General features: G+C 36.6%; 2 pseudogenes; one reads left to right on the top strand and one right to left on the bottom strand.

Moving 5' to 3' along the window:
• The first annotated feature begins 1135 nt into the window (after nucleotides 1–1135).
• Nucleotides 1136–2358, top strand: LOC107627048 (UPF0481 protein At3g47200-like; annotated as a pseudogene).
• Nucleotides 2359–2765: 407 nt separating this feature from the next.
• LOC107627047 (pre-mRNA-splicing factor ATP-dependent RNA helicase DEAH10-like) lies at nucleotides 2766–15792 on the bottom strand (annotated as a pseudogene).
• Between the last annotated feature and the right edge of the window lie 514 nt (nucleotides 15793–16306).

Below are 16306 nucleotides of genomic sequence, written 5' to 3'. Positions count from 1 at the left end.
GTTACATTTGAGGTGGTGGATTAGCTTGAACAAAGGAATTGAGTTAGACCAGTTAACAAATATTTTGAGCTGCCTAATTCTATCAAACTTTATTATAATATTTCACGAGAGTTCATAATAATCTTCTCACCTTCCAATTAAATGTACCAAGCAAAAAGATAAAGTAAAATCAGACATATCGGTTATAAATTTGTTTCACATTTATCATGGTCTTGTCTTTCTTTGAATTTTCTACTTTCCACTTGCTATTTCCATGAAGCACACTCCTATAGCTTGTTGTCTTTGTATAAAGCAGAAAAAGCTAATAAGAGAACTTAGAACTTAAAGAGTCACAAGCCAGAAATTGAGAAATTGCTTCTGGAAAGTGAAAAGATACAACCTTTGCTTTCAGGTTCTTAGTAATATACTAGTATTCTGCACTTTACTTGTTCTCTGTCTTTAGATTGTTGATGTAGCTCATAATGTTTTTTCACTAGTTTCAGGTTCTTAGTAGAATGCTCTTTCTTTTCTTCTTTTTTTTTTTTTTTTTGAGATGATGTTGCCATTTGTTACTTAATAACTAGAACTATTCTATTTTTGTTCCTTTTTTTAAAAAAATAATAATAAAATAGAATTTATTGTCCCTTTCTTTTAGATTGGCCCTTGTGCTGTTTGAACTTTGAAGTGATATTTAATAATAAAAAACAGTGGCTTTAGACAAAGCGGCAAAGCCATTTTGTGTGTGGTATCTGCACTTTATGTCTTTACATGGAAGTGGGGTTGAATCTTTTGTATATACTAACTTTTTAAATCTTGTTGAAAAGTTCTATTTTTATTTTTATTCTAATAGTTAAGTTACATTGCACACCATAAATTCCTTTTTACTTCCTTAATTTCAAAAGGCTTTTTTTCTAAATATATACTTGGTATATATTTACACAATTTATCTTTACAAGTGGAGAGACTATTTTCAATATTTGTATCCTTGACCTTGATGTCACAACATAGAAACATTTGAGGCTCCTTTCTTTTATGTTTAATTTCATAAAATTTGAACTTTATAAAAAAAATGTTCTATAATAATCACAACTTAGTTATGTCTGATATTGGATCTGCTATGCTGAATTTGCAACAGAAAAAGCTATAAGCAGGTGTGATGGGATCTACATTTATTGATGAATATGCTATTCAACAAATAATTGATATTCCAGAAAACATTGATCCTGCAATAAGATGGCCAGAGTGCTGTATCTACAAGATCCCTAAAGGACTTCAAGGCCTTCATTGAACAACAAGAGCAGATCATAAGGCGTTGTTACCAGCCGAAGTTCCCTCACATCGGAAGCGAACAATTCGTGAGGATTATTCTGCTGGATTCTGTTTTCAACATGGAGCTCTTTCTGAGGGAAGCGAAAGGGTGGAAACACAAAGATGATTATGTATTGACTCAATGATGTCTTAGCAAAAGCATCCAGAGGGACTTGCTGCTGCTTCAGAACCAGCTTCCAAATCAAGTTTTGGAGAAACTCTATGAGACTTGTGTCCCAAGCAATCTCAAAGAGCATTCCAGATTCATTAGGCTTGCTCATGAGTACTTTGCATCTTGTTACCCTTATCAGAAATCTTCTAAGAGGAAGTTCGAGCCGAAGAAGTGGGAGAAATCGCTGCATTTCACTGATTTGGTTCGATGTTCTTATCTCCCCATGAACCTGAGTTTCAACGATGACAAGAGTCGCCACACTTACTCGTAAAAAGAATGTATGCTGAGGACCGCGACAAAGTTGAATGAAGCCGGAATAAGCTTCGAGAAGGTTCATAATAGATCCTTGCTAGACATAAAGTTTGAGAAGAGGAGATTCTTCAACTGGTTTCTCTGCTTGGGTTGCTTCCCATATTCCAAGTGTTTTAAGGCTAGATTTCAGTTCCCATAGCAGAATGTGTTCTTAGGAACCTGATAGCATTTGAGCAGTGTCACTATCCTGAGGAGCCTTACATTTGCAACTATGTTTCTATGATTGATTCTCTTATTCACACCAAGGATGACGCAGAATTGATGGTTGAGAAGAAAGCTATTGTCCTTGAACTTGGAAGTGACAAGGAATTGGCAACACTGGTTAATAGTCTATGCAAACATGTGACAAATAAAACATGTTACCAACAAATCATTGGATATCTTAATGAACATTACAACAATGGTTGGAAATGGACTATGGGAACACTCAGGTGGGTGTACTTCCGGGATCCTTGGAGAAGCAGTTCTACCATTGTAGGGATAGCTGTACTAATATTCACCATCTTCAACTTCTGTCGAGTTGTTCAATTAATCTTTTAGTTTATTCTGTTCTATATACGTTTAATGGTTGAACATGTAACTCTAGTTTCCATATACTATTAAAATGGCCGATTCTCTGATGCATTTAACTTTCGTGCCGAAATTTGTCTCAATATATCAATTTGGAAAAAAAGTTGTCATTTTAATGGAAGTGTCTTGTCCTAATCTCATTTGTGAGAAAGTTATTCTTTCACCTGGAGAGGGATAATCTTGGATGATCACAAACCCAAGTAGCTAGTAATAAAATCAAACTATGATGTAATTCACTAAAACCTATCATGACAACATCAAAACCTTTCCCTCACTGGATATGGCTGGATGCATGAATCAAGCAAAGCTAAGTTTTATAAAAAAGCCATATTGGGAGCTATCACAAATTCACAATTCACTAAAACCAAATAAGTTAAAAACACTTGCCAAATTTCAGAGAAAAGATTTTCTACACTAAACTACATTAACACTGGAAAAGCTGATATCCTCGGTTAAATAGGGAAAAGCTTGTCGGGTTTTTGTTGACTAAATTAAAGCAACAATCAACATTAAGCACACTAAAACAGAATCTTCCACCATACTTTCTTTGCAGTGCCTGGGATTTGGATGCAGGTACTATAATCAAGGATTCCATGTCTTTTCTAGGATCATAAGAACGTGCTTTGACAAAGCCAGGATCTATTACATACTTTACTCCAGGAATTATTACTGATATCTTAGCAATATTAGTTGCCAATATCACCCAAGAAAGAAACAGGAAGATAACTTGAATGCAACTAAAAGCAAGTGAGTATCCATTCGATAAAGATTATTATTTAAAATTTGCATCAGATCTCATTAAACAGGTGATGCCCAATTATTTTTAAAAAAAAGTATATTGTTCATAGGGATTATGTCTAGCTGAATTGAAATTTACCAAATCATAGGAGGTAGGTGTTATGGAAAAGCTGGTAGCACTTACAGTGAACCTTACATGAAAATAGATTATATATGAATTTAAAACCATGTGCATATGCATATTCAACTCTAAAATGAGGCCACCAGCATTTTACTTTAAATTGTAGACATGGTCAAACGAAACAGAATGTTTCACGATATTTAATAGAAACCTAGACTAAATATATCAATCATTTTAAATATTTGAATCTAATTTTACAAACATCTAACTTAAATATATTTTCCCTTTAGTTTTACTGAATCAGTTGAGAGACAGAGCAAATGAAAGATGAATGCAAAGATGAGATACCTTGCGAAACCTAGACAGAGCTGGTGCAAAGACCCACAACTGCTGCTCAGATGGAAAAGTTGCAAATATAGGCACAACTTGAAGCTTCTGACTCCCTTTAGGAAACTAAGTGAGTCTGTCATTGATAAGCTTTTCAACTTATTCAATCTCTACTTGACTAGTCAGAAATACTAGTTTATCATCAGGGCCTTCCTTTGAATGAATCTATAGATCAATGACATGAGTTTAGGCAACAGAGCTATGAACTTTGTTTCTCAGTCATCCATCACTTACTACATTGTTATAACCATATACCATATGATTTAATTTATAATATATACGTGGCAATATCGCTGGATGATTCAATGTGCTAATGAGAATGAATCGAGTGAGCCATCGCATGAGTTATGAAGCTGTAAATACCATAAATGCATATGTAGAAACTGGTGCACGGAATTGTGATCACACTTTTCACAACTCCAGTACAACTAACCAACAAGTGCATTGGGTCGTCCAAGTAATAAAACCTTACGCGAGTAAGGGTCGATCCCACGGAGATTGCCGGCTTGAAGCAAACTATGGTCATCCTGTAAATCTTAGTCAGGCGGATTCAATTGGTTATGAGTTTTTGTAATTGAAAGATAAATAAAACGTAAATTAAAATAAAGATACTTATGTAAATCATTGGTGGGAATTTCAGATAAGCGTTTGGAGATGCTTTGTTGCTTCTGAACCTCTGCTTTCCTATTGTCTTCATCCAATCATGCGTGCTCCCTTCCATGGCAAGCTATATGTTGGTGGATCACCGTTGTCAATGGCTACCATCCGTCCTCTCAGTGAAAATTTTCTAGGTACGGTTTCTGTACGGCTAATCAACTGTCGGATCTCTCGTCTCGGATGAAAAATACCAGGCACAGCTACCGTACGACTAATCATCTGTCGGTTCTCACTTGTGTCGGAATAGGATCTCTCTATCCTTTTGCACACTGTCACTGCGCCCAACATTCGTGAGTTTGAAGCTCGTCACAGTCATCCCGTCCCAGATCCTACTCGGAATACCACAGACAAGGTTTAGACTTTCCGGATCTAGGGAATGCTGCCAATTGGTTCTAGCCTCTACCACGAAGGTTCTGATCTCACGGATTCGAATGCTCTATTGTCAGGAGAGGCAAGTCAAATCCATGGATCAGAGACCCAAGAGACTATACTTCGGCTGTCATCCAATGACTACGTTGAACTTCATGTAGACCGCTTGTGGTTGTCAGGCACGCGGATCTTGGCTAAGCGAGTAACGAAGATAGTGGGTGATTGTCACGGATCACCCCTTCATTCTGACTTAACTGAATTAAGTACGAGAGTAAATCTTGGAGAATAAGTAAGCGTGAATTGAAAGAAAAATAATAGTACTTGCATTAATTCATGAAGAACAGCAGAGCTCCGCACCTTAATCTATGAGGTGTAGAAACTCCACCGTTGGAAAATACATAAGAGAAAAAGGTCTAGGCATGGCCGAACGGCCAGCCTCCCAAATGTGAAAAATGGCATATCCTTAATACAATAGTAAAAAGTGCTATTTATACTAAACTAGTAACTAAGGATTACAGAAAATAAGTAACTAAGTGCAGATAGTGCAGAAATCCACTTCCGGGGCCCACTTGGTGTGTGCTTGGGCTGAGCATTGAGCTTTACACATGCGTAGGCCTTTTCTAGAGTTAAACGCCAGCTTGAATACCAGTTTGGGCGTTTAACTCCAGTTCTGGTGCCAGTTCCGGCGTTTTACGCCTGAAAAGGGTCTCTGGCTGGCATTTGAATACCAGTTTGGGCTATCAAATCTCGGACAAAGTATGAACTATTATACATTGCTGGAAAGCCCAAGATATTAGCTTTCCAGCCCAATTGAGAACGCACCAATTAGACTTCTGTAGCTCCAGAAAAACGCATTTGAGTGTAGGGAGGTCAGAATCCAACAGCATCTGTAGTCCTTTCTCAGCCTCTGAATCAGATTTTTGTTCAGGTCCCTCAACTTTAGCCAGAAAATACCTGAATTTACAAAAAAATATACACACTCATAGTAAAGTCTAAAAATGTGATTTTTGCATAAAAATTAATAAAAATATAATAAAAAGTAACTAAAACATACTAAAAGCTACCTAAAAACAATGCCAAAAAGCGTATAAATTATCCGCTCATCACAACACCAAAATTAAATTGTTACTTGTCCCCAAACAACCAAAAACAAAATAAGATAGAAAAGAAGAGAAAATACAATAAATTTCAAAAATATCAATGAAGATTAGTTTTAAGTAGATGAGCGGGACTAGTAGCTTTTTGCCTCTTAATAGTTTTGGCATCTCTCTATCCATTGGAGTTCAGAATTGTTGGCCTCTTTAGGAACTTAGAAATACAGATAATGTTATTAATTTTCCTAGTTAAGTTCTTTTTTATTCTTAAACACATCTACTTTATGAGTCTTGGTCGTGACCCTTAGCATTTTGTTTTCCAGTATTACCACCGGATACATAAATGCCACGGACACATAACTGGGTGAACCTTTTCAGATTGTGACTCAGCTTTGCTAGAGTCCCTAGTTAGAGGTACCCAGAGTTCTTAAGCACACTCTTTTGCTTGGGATCACGACTTTTACCACTCAGTCTCAAGCTTTTCACTTGAACCTTCATGACACAAGCACATGGTTAGGGGCAGCTTGATTTAGCCGCTTAGGCCAGGATTTTATTCCTTTTGGGCCCTCCTATCCACTGATGCTCAAAGCGTTGGATCCTCTTTACCCTTGCCTTTTAGTTTAAAGGGTTACTGGCTTTTTCTACTTGCTCTCTTTTTTTTTTTGCAGGCTTTTGCTTTTCACTACTTTTTCTTGCTTCAAGAATCAGTTTTATGATTTTTCAGATCACCAATAACATGTATCCTTTTTCATTATTCTTTCAAGAGTCAACTTTTCTTAATTCCAATTTCAAACATGCATTGTTTAAGCATATATTCAGAAGCAAGAAGTATTGCCAGCGCATCAAAATAATTAAACTAATTTTAGGATAAATTTCGAAATTTATCATGGACTTCTTGTTCTTTTGCAAATAAAAACATTTTTCATTTAAGAAAGGTGCGAGATTCATGGAATCATTCATAGCTTTAAGACATAGACTCTAAACACTAATGATCATGTAATAAAGACACAAACATAGACAAAATATAAAGCATAGAAAACAAAAAACAAATAACAATGAAATTAAAGAACGGGTCCACCTTAGTGACGGCGGCTAGTTCTTCCTCTTGAAGATCCTATGGAGTGCTTTAGCTCCTCAATATCTCTTCCTTGCTTTTGTTGCTCCTCCCTCATGGCTCTTTGGTCCTCTCGGATTTCATGGAGGATAATGGAGTGCTCTTGGTACTCCATCCTTAGTTGCTCCATGCTGGAACTCAAATCTCCTAAAGAGGTGTTGAGTTGCTCCCAATAGCTTTGTGGAGAAAAGTGTATCCTTTAAGGCATCTCATGGATTTCTTGATGAGGAATTTCCTCATGCTCTTGTTGAGGTCCATGAGCGGGCTCTCTTGTTTGCTCCATCTTCTTTTTGGTGATGGGCTTGTCCTCTTCACTGAGGATGTCTTCCTCTATGACAATTCTGGCTGAATTGCATAGGTGACAGATGAGATGAGGAAAGGCTAACCTTGCCAAAGTGGAGGGCTTGTCAGCTACCTTGTATAGTTCTAGAGGTATGATCTCATGAACTTCCACTTCCTCTCCAATCATGATACTATGGATCATGATAGCCCGATCCACAGTTACTTCGGACCGGTTGCTAGTAGGAATGATAGAGCGTTGGATGAACTCCAACCATCCTCTAGCCACGAGTTTGAGGTCATGCCTTCTCAGTTGAACCGGCTTGCCTTTGGAGTCTCTCTTCCATTGGGCTCCTTCCACGCAGATGTCCATGAGGACTTGGTCCAACCTTTGATCAAAGTTGACTCTTCTAGTGAAAGAATGATGATCTCCTCTTATTATTGGCAAGTTGAATGCCAACCTCACAGTTTCTGGACTGAAATCCAAGTATTTCCCCCGAACCATTGTGAGCCAATTCTTTGGGTTCGAATTCACACTTTGATCATGGTTCTTAGTGATCCATGCATTAGCATAGAACTCTTGAACCATTAAGATTCTGACTTGTTGGATGGGGTTGGTGAGAGCTTCCCAACCTTTTCTCTGAACCTCACGTCGGATCTCCGGATATTCACTCTTTTTGAGCATGAAGGGGACCTCGGGGATCATCCTTTTCTTGGCCACAACTTCATAGAAGTGGTCTTGATGGATCTTTGAGATGAATCTCTCCATCTCCTATGACTCGGATGTGAAGGCAACTGCCTTCCCTTTCCTCTTTCTAGAGGTTTCTCTGGCCTTAGGTGCCATTAATGGTTATGAAAAAACAAAAAGTAGAGATTTTTCCCACACCAAACTTAAAAGGTTTGCTCGTCCTCGAGCAAAAGAAGAAAGAAAAGAGGAGAAGAAAAATAAATGGAGGAGATAGAGGGGTGTTTTGAATTTGGCCAAGGGGGGTTTAAGTGTTTATGATGTGTGAAATTGAAGGTGGTAAAGAGGGGTATTTATAGAGTAAGAGAGAGAGGGAATTCGTGTAAGAAGGGGTTGGGTCTGGGAGGGAAGTGTTTTGAATTTGAATGGTGGGGTAGGTGGGATTTTATGATGGGTTTTTGGGGAATAGTGGATGGATGTGAGTGGTGAAGAGATTATGGGGAAGAGGGTAGGACTTGATAGGTGAATGGTGTTTGGGGAAGAGTGTTATGGAAAGGTGTGAAGAGGAGAGAGAGTGAATTGGGGTAGATGGGAATTCTGTGGGGTCCACGGATCCTGAGGTGTCAAGGAATTCTGGTCCCTGCACCTTTCTGGCGTTTAAACACCCCTGGACAGCCATTTCTGGTGTTTAAATGCCAGTCTACTGCCATTCCTAGCGTTAAACGCCAGGCTGATGCCCCTTTCTGGCGTTTAATGCCAGTCTGTCTGCTAATTCTGGCGTTTAACGCCTAGAATGCTGCCATACTGGGCGTTAAACGCCCATTCTGCTATCCTTATTGGTGTTTAAATGCCAGTAAGCCTGTCCTCCAGGGTGTGCTATTTTTGATGCTGTTTTTGATTCCGCTTTAATTCTGCAGCTATTTTTGTGACTCCACATGATCATCAACCTAAAGAAAACATAAACTAACAGTGGAAAATGAAATGAAAAAGTAATTAACATAGATAAATAAGATTGTGTTGCCTCCCAATAAGCGCTTCTTTAATGTCAATAGCTTGACAGTAAGCTCTTACAGAGCTTCACAGATACTCAGAGCATGATTGTGGCCTCCCAACACCAAACTTAGAGTTTGAATGTGGGGGCTTTGCTTGACTCTGTATGGAGAGAATTGGATGAAGCTTTTCATGCTTCTTCTCCATGTATACAGAAGAAGATCCTTGAGCCTTAAACACAAGGTAGTCCTCATTCAATTGAAGGACTAACTCTCCTCTGTCTACTTCAATCACAGCCCTTGCTGTGGCTAGGAAGGGTCTTCCAAGGATGATGGATTCATCCTCATCCTTCCCAGTGTCTAGGATTATGAAGTCAGCAAGGATGTAAAGGCATTCAACCTTCACTAAGACATCCTCTACAAGTCCATAACCCTGTTTCATTGATTTGTCTGCCATCTCTAGTGAGATTCTTGCAGCTTGTACCTCAAAGATCCCTAGTTTCTCCATTACAGAGAGTGGCATGAGGTTTATACCTGACCCCAGGTCACACAGAGCCTTCTCAAAGGTCATGGTGCTTATAGTACAAGGTATTAAGAACCTTCCGGGATTCGGTTTCTTCTGGGGTAATTTCTGCTGCACCAAGGCATTCAGTTCATTGATGAGCAATAGAGGTTCATCCTCCCAAGTCTCATTACCAAATAACTTGGCATTCAGCTTCATGATTGCTCCTAGATACCGAGCAACTTGCTCTTCAACCATATCTTCATCCTCTTCAGAGGAAGTATATTCATCAGAGCTCATGAATGGCAATAGTAAGTTCAGTGGAATCTTTATGGTCTCTGTATGAGCCTTAGATTCCTTTGGTTCCTCATTAGAGAACTCCTTAATGATCAGTGGATGTCCATTGAGGTTTTCCTCACTGGAAATCACTGCCTCTTCCTCCTCTATAGGTTCCGCCACTTTGGATATATTGATGGCCTTGCACTCTCTCTTTGGATTCTCTTTTGTATTGCTTGTATCTTTTCCAAGCTTCATAGAGGGATTCACCTTCCTTCTGTCTGAAGGTTTGGACTTCCACTCTAAGCTTGTTCATCTTTTGAGGTGGAAAGAATTTGGCCAAGAAAGCATTGACCAACTTTTTCCAAGAGTTTTGGCTTTCCCTAGGTTGTGAGTCCAACCATATCCTAGCTCTGTCTCTTACAGCAAAGGGGAAAAGCATAAGTCTGTAGACCTCGGGATCAACCCCATTGGTCTTAACAGTGTCACAGATTTGCAAGAATTCAGCTAAGAACTGATGAGGATCTTCCAATAGAAGTCCATGAAACTTGCAATTCTGCTGCATTAGAGTAACTAATTGAGGCTTAAGCTCAAAGTTGTTTGCTCCAATTGCGGGAATTGAGATGCTTCTTCCTAAAATTTGGAAGTTGGTGCAGTAAAGTCACCAAGCATCTTCCTTGCATCTCCACCATTGTTCTCAGGTTCGGCTGCCATGTCTGCCTCTTTTTCAAAATTTGCTATAAGGTCCTCTCCGGAGTGTTGTGCTTTAGCTTCCTCTTCAGAGTCCTTTTAGGTTCAGGATCAGCTTCAACAAGAATGTCTTTATCCCTGTTCCTGCTCATATGAAAAAGAAGAGAACAAAGAGAGTAGTGGAATCCTTTATGTCACAGTATAGAGATTCGTTTATGTGTCAGAGGATAAGAAGAATAGAAGAATGAGGTAGAGAGAGAATAAGAAGAATTCGAACACAGAGAGAAGGAGAGGGTTCGAATTATTAGATGAGTAGAAGAGAAATGTTAGGAAATAAATAAAATAAATAGAAAGAGATGAGAGAGTATTCGAATTTTAAGAAGAGGAAAAAGAAAAATATTTTTATTTTTATTTAATTAATTAAGTTAGTTTCGAGAATTTGAAAAAGAAATACAAGAAAATTAAAAACTAAAACAATTAGTTAATTAAAAAGATTTTTGAAAAAGTGGTTAGTGATTTTCGAAAATTAGAAGTGAAAAAGTAGTTAGGTGGTTTTGAAAAAGATAAGAAATAGTAAGCCTTTTTTTTAAAAAAAAAATAAAACAAACAAGTCAAGTAGTTAGTTGAAAAAAGATTTGAAAATAAATTTTGAAAAGATAAGAGGTTAGAAAAAGATTTTGAAATTAAAATTAAAAGATAAAAAATATCATTGAAATTATTTTGAAAAAAAAGAATTGAAAAAAAGAAATTAAAAAGATTTGATTTTTAAAATTAAAGTGGATGACTTGACTAACAAGAAACTAAAAGATATGATTCTAGAATTCAAAGATTGAACCTTTCTTAACAAGAAAGTAACAAACTTGAAATTTTTGAATCAAAACATTAATTGTTAGTAAGGATTTTCGAAAATATGAAATAAAAGTAAGAAAAAGATTTTTGAAAAATTAGTTTTAAAATTTTCGAAAACATTAAAGGAAAATGAAAAAGATTTTGAAAAATTTTAAGAATGAAATTCAAAAATCATAAAAAAAATGAAAAGAATTGAATTTGAAAAAGATTTGAAAAGATAAATTTTTAAAATTGAAATTTTCACTTGACTAACAAGAAACAACTAAATTTTAAAAATTTTTGACTAAGTCAACCCAAAGATTTCTAAAATTATGAGCAATTAAAGGAAAAGATATTTTTTTTATTTTTAAATTTTAATGAGGAAAGAGAAAAACAACAAAATGACTCAAAACATAAAAAATTATGATCAAAACAAAGAAAGACACTAAGAACACTTTGAATGTCAATATGAACATCAAGAACAAATTTTTGAAAATTTTTAAGAAAAGAAAGACATACAAGACACCAAACTTAAAAATTTTTAAACTTTAAACACTAAATTTTCGAAAATGCATATGAAAAAAAACACCAAAAGACACAAAACTTGAAAATTTAAAGATTAAACAAAGAAAATCAACAAGAACAACTTGAAGATCAAGAAAGAACACATGAACATAAATTTCGAAAATTAAGAACAAAAGAAACACAAAATTTTGACACCAAACATAAAACTTGACACTAGACTCAAACAAGAAATACAAAATTTTTGGTTTTTATATATTTTTAAAATGTTTTTTGTATATTTTTCGAAAATTAATTTTGAAAAAAGAGAAATAAGAAATTCAAAATTTTTAATAAGAATTCCAAGACTCCTGCAATGTTAGTCTAAAGCTTAGGTCCAAAAGATTAGACATGGCTTAATAGCCAGCCAAGCTTTAGCATAGCATTATAAGAATTCAAAGGCTCCTGCAATAGCTGCAATGATAAGCGAAAGTTTCGGTCCAAAAGATTAGACATGGCTTAATACCCAGCCAAACTTTAACATATCATCTTGAAGCTCTAAGGTAGAATTCATTCTTAAAAATTTTGAAGGATTTTTGAAATATTTTTTTTTTGAAAAGAAAATAAAGGACTTAAACATAAAAGAAAATTACCTAATCTAAGCAACAAGATGAACCGTCAGTTGTCCAAACTCGAACAATCCCCGGAAATGGCGCTAAAAACTTGGTGCACGGAATTGTGATCACACTTTTCACAACTCCGGTACAACTAACCAACAAGTGCATTGGGTCGTCCAAGTAATAAAACCTTACGCGAGTAAGGGTCGATCCCACGGAGATTGCCGGCTTGAAGCAAACTATGGTCATCTTGTAAATCTTAGTCAGGCGGATTCAATTGGTTAAGAGTTTTTGTAATTGAAAGATAAATAAAACGTAAATTAAAATAAAGATACTTATGTAAATCATTGGTGGGAATTTCAGATAAGCGTTTGGAGATGCTTTGTTGCTTCTGAACCTCTGCTTTCCTATTGTCTTCATCCAATCATGCGTGCTCCCTTCCATGACAAGCTGTATGTTGGTGGATCACCGTTGTCAATGGCTACCATCCGTCCTCTCAGTGAAAATGTTCCAGGTACGGTTTCTGTATGGCTAATCAACTGTCGGATCTCTCGTCTCGGATGAAAAATACCAGGCACAGCTACCGCACGACTAATCATCTGTTGGTTCTCACTTGTGTCGGAATAGGATCTCTCTATCCTTTTGTGCACTGTCACTGCGCCCAACATTCGTGAGTTTGAAGCTCGTCACAGTCATCCCGTCTCAGATCCTATTCGGAATACCATAGACAAGGTTTAGACTTTCCGGATCTAGGGAATGCTGCCAATTGGTTCTAGCCTCTACCACGAAGGTTCTGATCTCACGGATTCGAATGCTCTGTTGTCAGGAGAGGCAATTCAAATCCATGGATCAGAGACCCAAGAGACTATACTCCGGCTGTCGTCCAATGACTACGTTGAACATCATGTAGACCGCTTGTGGTTGTCAGGCACGCAGATCTTGGCTAAGCGAGTAACGAAGATAGTGGGTGATTGTCACGGATCACCCCTTCATTCTGACTTAACTGAATTAAGTACGAGAGTATATCTTGGAGAAGAAGTAAGTGTGAATTGAAAGAAAAACAATAATACTTGCATTAATTAATGAAGAACACCAGAGCTCCGCACCTTAATCTATGAGGTATAGAAACTCCACCGTTGGAAAATACATAAGAGAAAAAGGTCTAAGCATGGCCGAATGGCCAGCCTCCCACATGTGAAAAATGGCATATCCTCAATACAATAGTAAAAAGTGCTATTTATACTAAACTAGTTACTAAGGATTACAGAAAATAAGTAACTAAGTGCAGATAGTGCAGAAATCCACTTCCGGAGCCCACTTGGTGTGTGCTTGGACTGAGCATTGAGCTTTACATGTGCATAGGTCTTTTCTAGAGTTAAATGCCAGCTTGGATGCCAGTTTGGGCGTTTAACTCCAGTTCTAGTGCCAGTTCCGGCGTTTTACGCCAGAAAAGGGTCTCTGGCTGGCGTTTGAACGCCAGTTTGGGCCATCAAACCTCGGCCAAAGTATGGACTATTATACATTTCTGAAAAGCCCAAGATGTTAGATTTCCAACCCAATTGGGAACGCGCCAATTGGACTTTTGTAGCTCCAGAAAAACGCGTTTGAGTGCAGGGAGGTCAGAATCCAACAGCATATGCAGTCCTTTCTCAGTCTCTTAGTCAGATTTTTGCTCAGGTCCCTCAACTTCAGCCAGAAAATACCTGAAATTACAGAAAAATACACAAACTCATAGTAAAGTCCAGAAATGTAATTTTTGCATGAAAACTAATAAAAATATAATAAAAAGTAAGTAAAACATACTGAAAGCTACCAAAAAATAATGCAAAAAGCGTATAAATTATCCGCTCATCAGAAACCAAGAGTGATGCATTGTAAAATATCCAAAGATTTCTCATAAAAATCAAATAAAATATCGATTGCATTATATTAGATTAAATGAAGTGGTTATTAATTAAACCTATCATCTGGAATATTATTATTAAGGAAGCATCTAAATAGTCTTTTGGATGGCATGTGTAAAATATATCCACAGAAAATTGTCTCCCTTGGATGTGAACAGATTTGGCACTGCCAAAATACTCGGAGAAAATGCGAGCATCATGACTAGCAGACATAATTATTAGCTTCAATGGAGCATACTTTTTGTGGTTATCCTTTTTAAGAAAATTATTGCTCTGACCACCGTATTCTTTCTCCAGTGTCATGCCAGCATTCACATTCTTTTTTCCAAAGTTAACACCCTGATCATCAGCAACATATCTTGACCGAGCAGATTGTACATTTTTCAGCAAGGCCAACAAGACATCAGTGTGGACAGTTCTCTCATGTGCTTCATCAACAATTATAATAGAATACTTGAAAAGATATGGATCCAACAATGCTTCCCTATAAGCATAAAGAAACACATCAGCTATCCTATACAAAAAGTTGCACTTATAATCTACAGAAAACAGATATTTCAAATTGAAATCTCCTTAGCTGCTTCAGATCATATACAACTAAAATCCATGTCAAAGAGGACGATTTGTGAAGAACGTGGTTTGGTTAGCCTATTCTTAAAGAAAACAACATAAAACAAATGGCAGAAAGATACCTCCACCAAAACAAAGTCATAATATCTTCCGTATTTCAGTATTGAGAAGAGGAACAAATTCTGATTGACTAAGTTCCCAGTAAAAGTCTCACAAAATGAATCTTACTGGAAAACGGAAAAAGATATCCAAATATCCATGTTACACGTATACCTTAGAAGCAATCCATCTGTCATATATTTAATTCTTGTTGAGCTAGAAATAGTATCATCAAATCTAATAGAGTATCCAACTTTTTGGCCCATCTCAACAACACATTCTTTAGCAACCCGTTTTGCAATTGTAATGGCTGCTACACGTCTCGATTAAGTTTTCCCAATCACTTTTCCATCATGGCAACATCCAGCACCAAACAGGAACTGTGGAATCTCTACACACTAAAATGGAATACATAGAACATGGTGAAAATCAGTTATGCCTAAAAGCCTTTTTTCTTTTACTTTTATAGAAAAACTAAATCGTAAATTATATGAAAAATAAAATGCGACCTACATGTGGTTTTCTCACTTCATGTTTCTCCAACGATAATCAAAATATCATTCTTTTGGACCTCTTTAATGAGTTTTTTCTCAAGTACAAGAGTACACAATGATGAGAAAAATCATAATCCGGATTATCACAACACAAGCCGAAAACAACTAAGAAAATATAACAAGGAAGAAAAATATAAAATCAAGCTCAACCAATACTAGAAGCTATCGGGATAGAATTCCTCTGCTGTGCTATCTTTTGCCTCCTAAAAAAGAAAATAACTATAAATGTTAAAAAATAACAAAAACACTAAAATTACAGTCAAGTTTATCCTCCCCTCCTCCTCCCCACCCCTCCCTCCTTTCTCTTTTTTCCAAAGTGATTACAAACGTGATTCTTTTGTTCGTGGATTTGGAGGAAATAATGAAACTTGACATGTATTGCAGAAATCCATACCTTGCAGAGAACTCAATTTGACGATTCTGTTTTCCATTAGATAATTTTCTGATAGAACGAGGGTCATGGCTTCTCTTAGCCATGGAAGACATTTCAACAAATCCAAAATTTTTAGTTTGGAGATGCAACAGTGGCTACCACTGAGATTTCAAAGATTTGCTGCAAAAGAATAGCAAAGAGGATACCGAGTTAGGGCCTATCTATTATATTCTGCTACGAGTTATTTTTATATTCTACTATCCAACTATGAAATAATTCCAACAAATCTCTAGTTAGGCCTCAAACAATGATCTTCCATAACAAAAATCTTATTATGAATCGTGAAATCATACTATCTCTCAATTATTAAGTCAACATGGAAAAAGCACTTCAGTCAAAGCAGCAATGCCAGAAAATTGCATGAGATGATTGATATTTTGATAAATATAAGTAACTGTTGTATTATCAATATAATTTAATTTACATAGCATACACATATAAATATAAATATACGTACATATATGTATATATTTTCAGAAATATGATATTATCCATAGTTGTCAAAACTGAACCGGTGATCAAATCGGTCAGACTACTGGGTCACTAGTTCAACTGGTA

The sequence above is a fragment of the Arachis ipaensis genome, chromosome B2 (genome assembly GCF_059453495.1).
Source record: "Arachis ipaensis isolate K30076 ecotype BB chromosome B2, ASM5945349v1, whole genome shotgun sequence".
Classification (NCBI taxonomy): Eukaryota; Viridiplantae; Streptophyta; class Magnoliopsida; order Fabales; family Fabaceae; genus Arachis; species Arachis ipaensis.
This window is presented reverse-complemented; position numbering and strand designations above follow the sequence as displayed.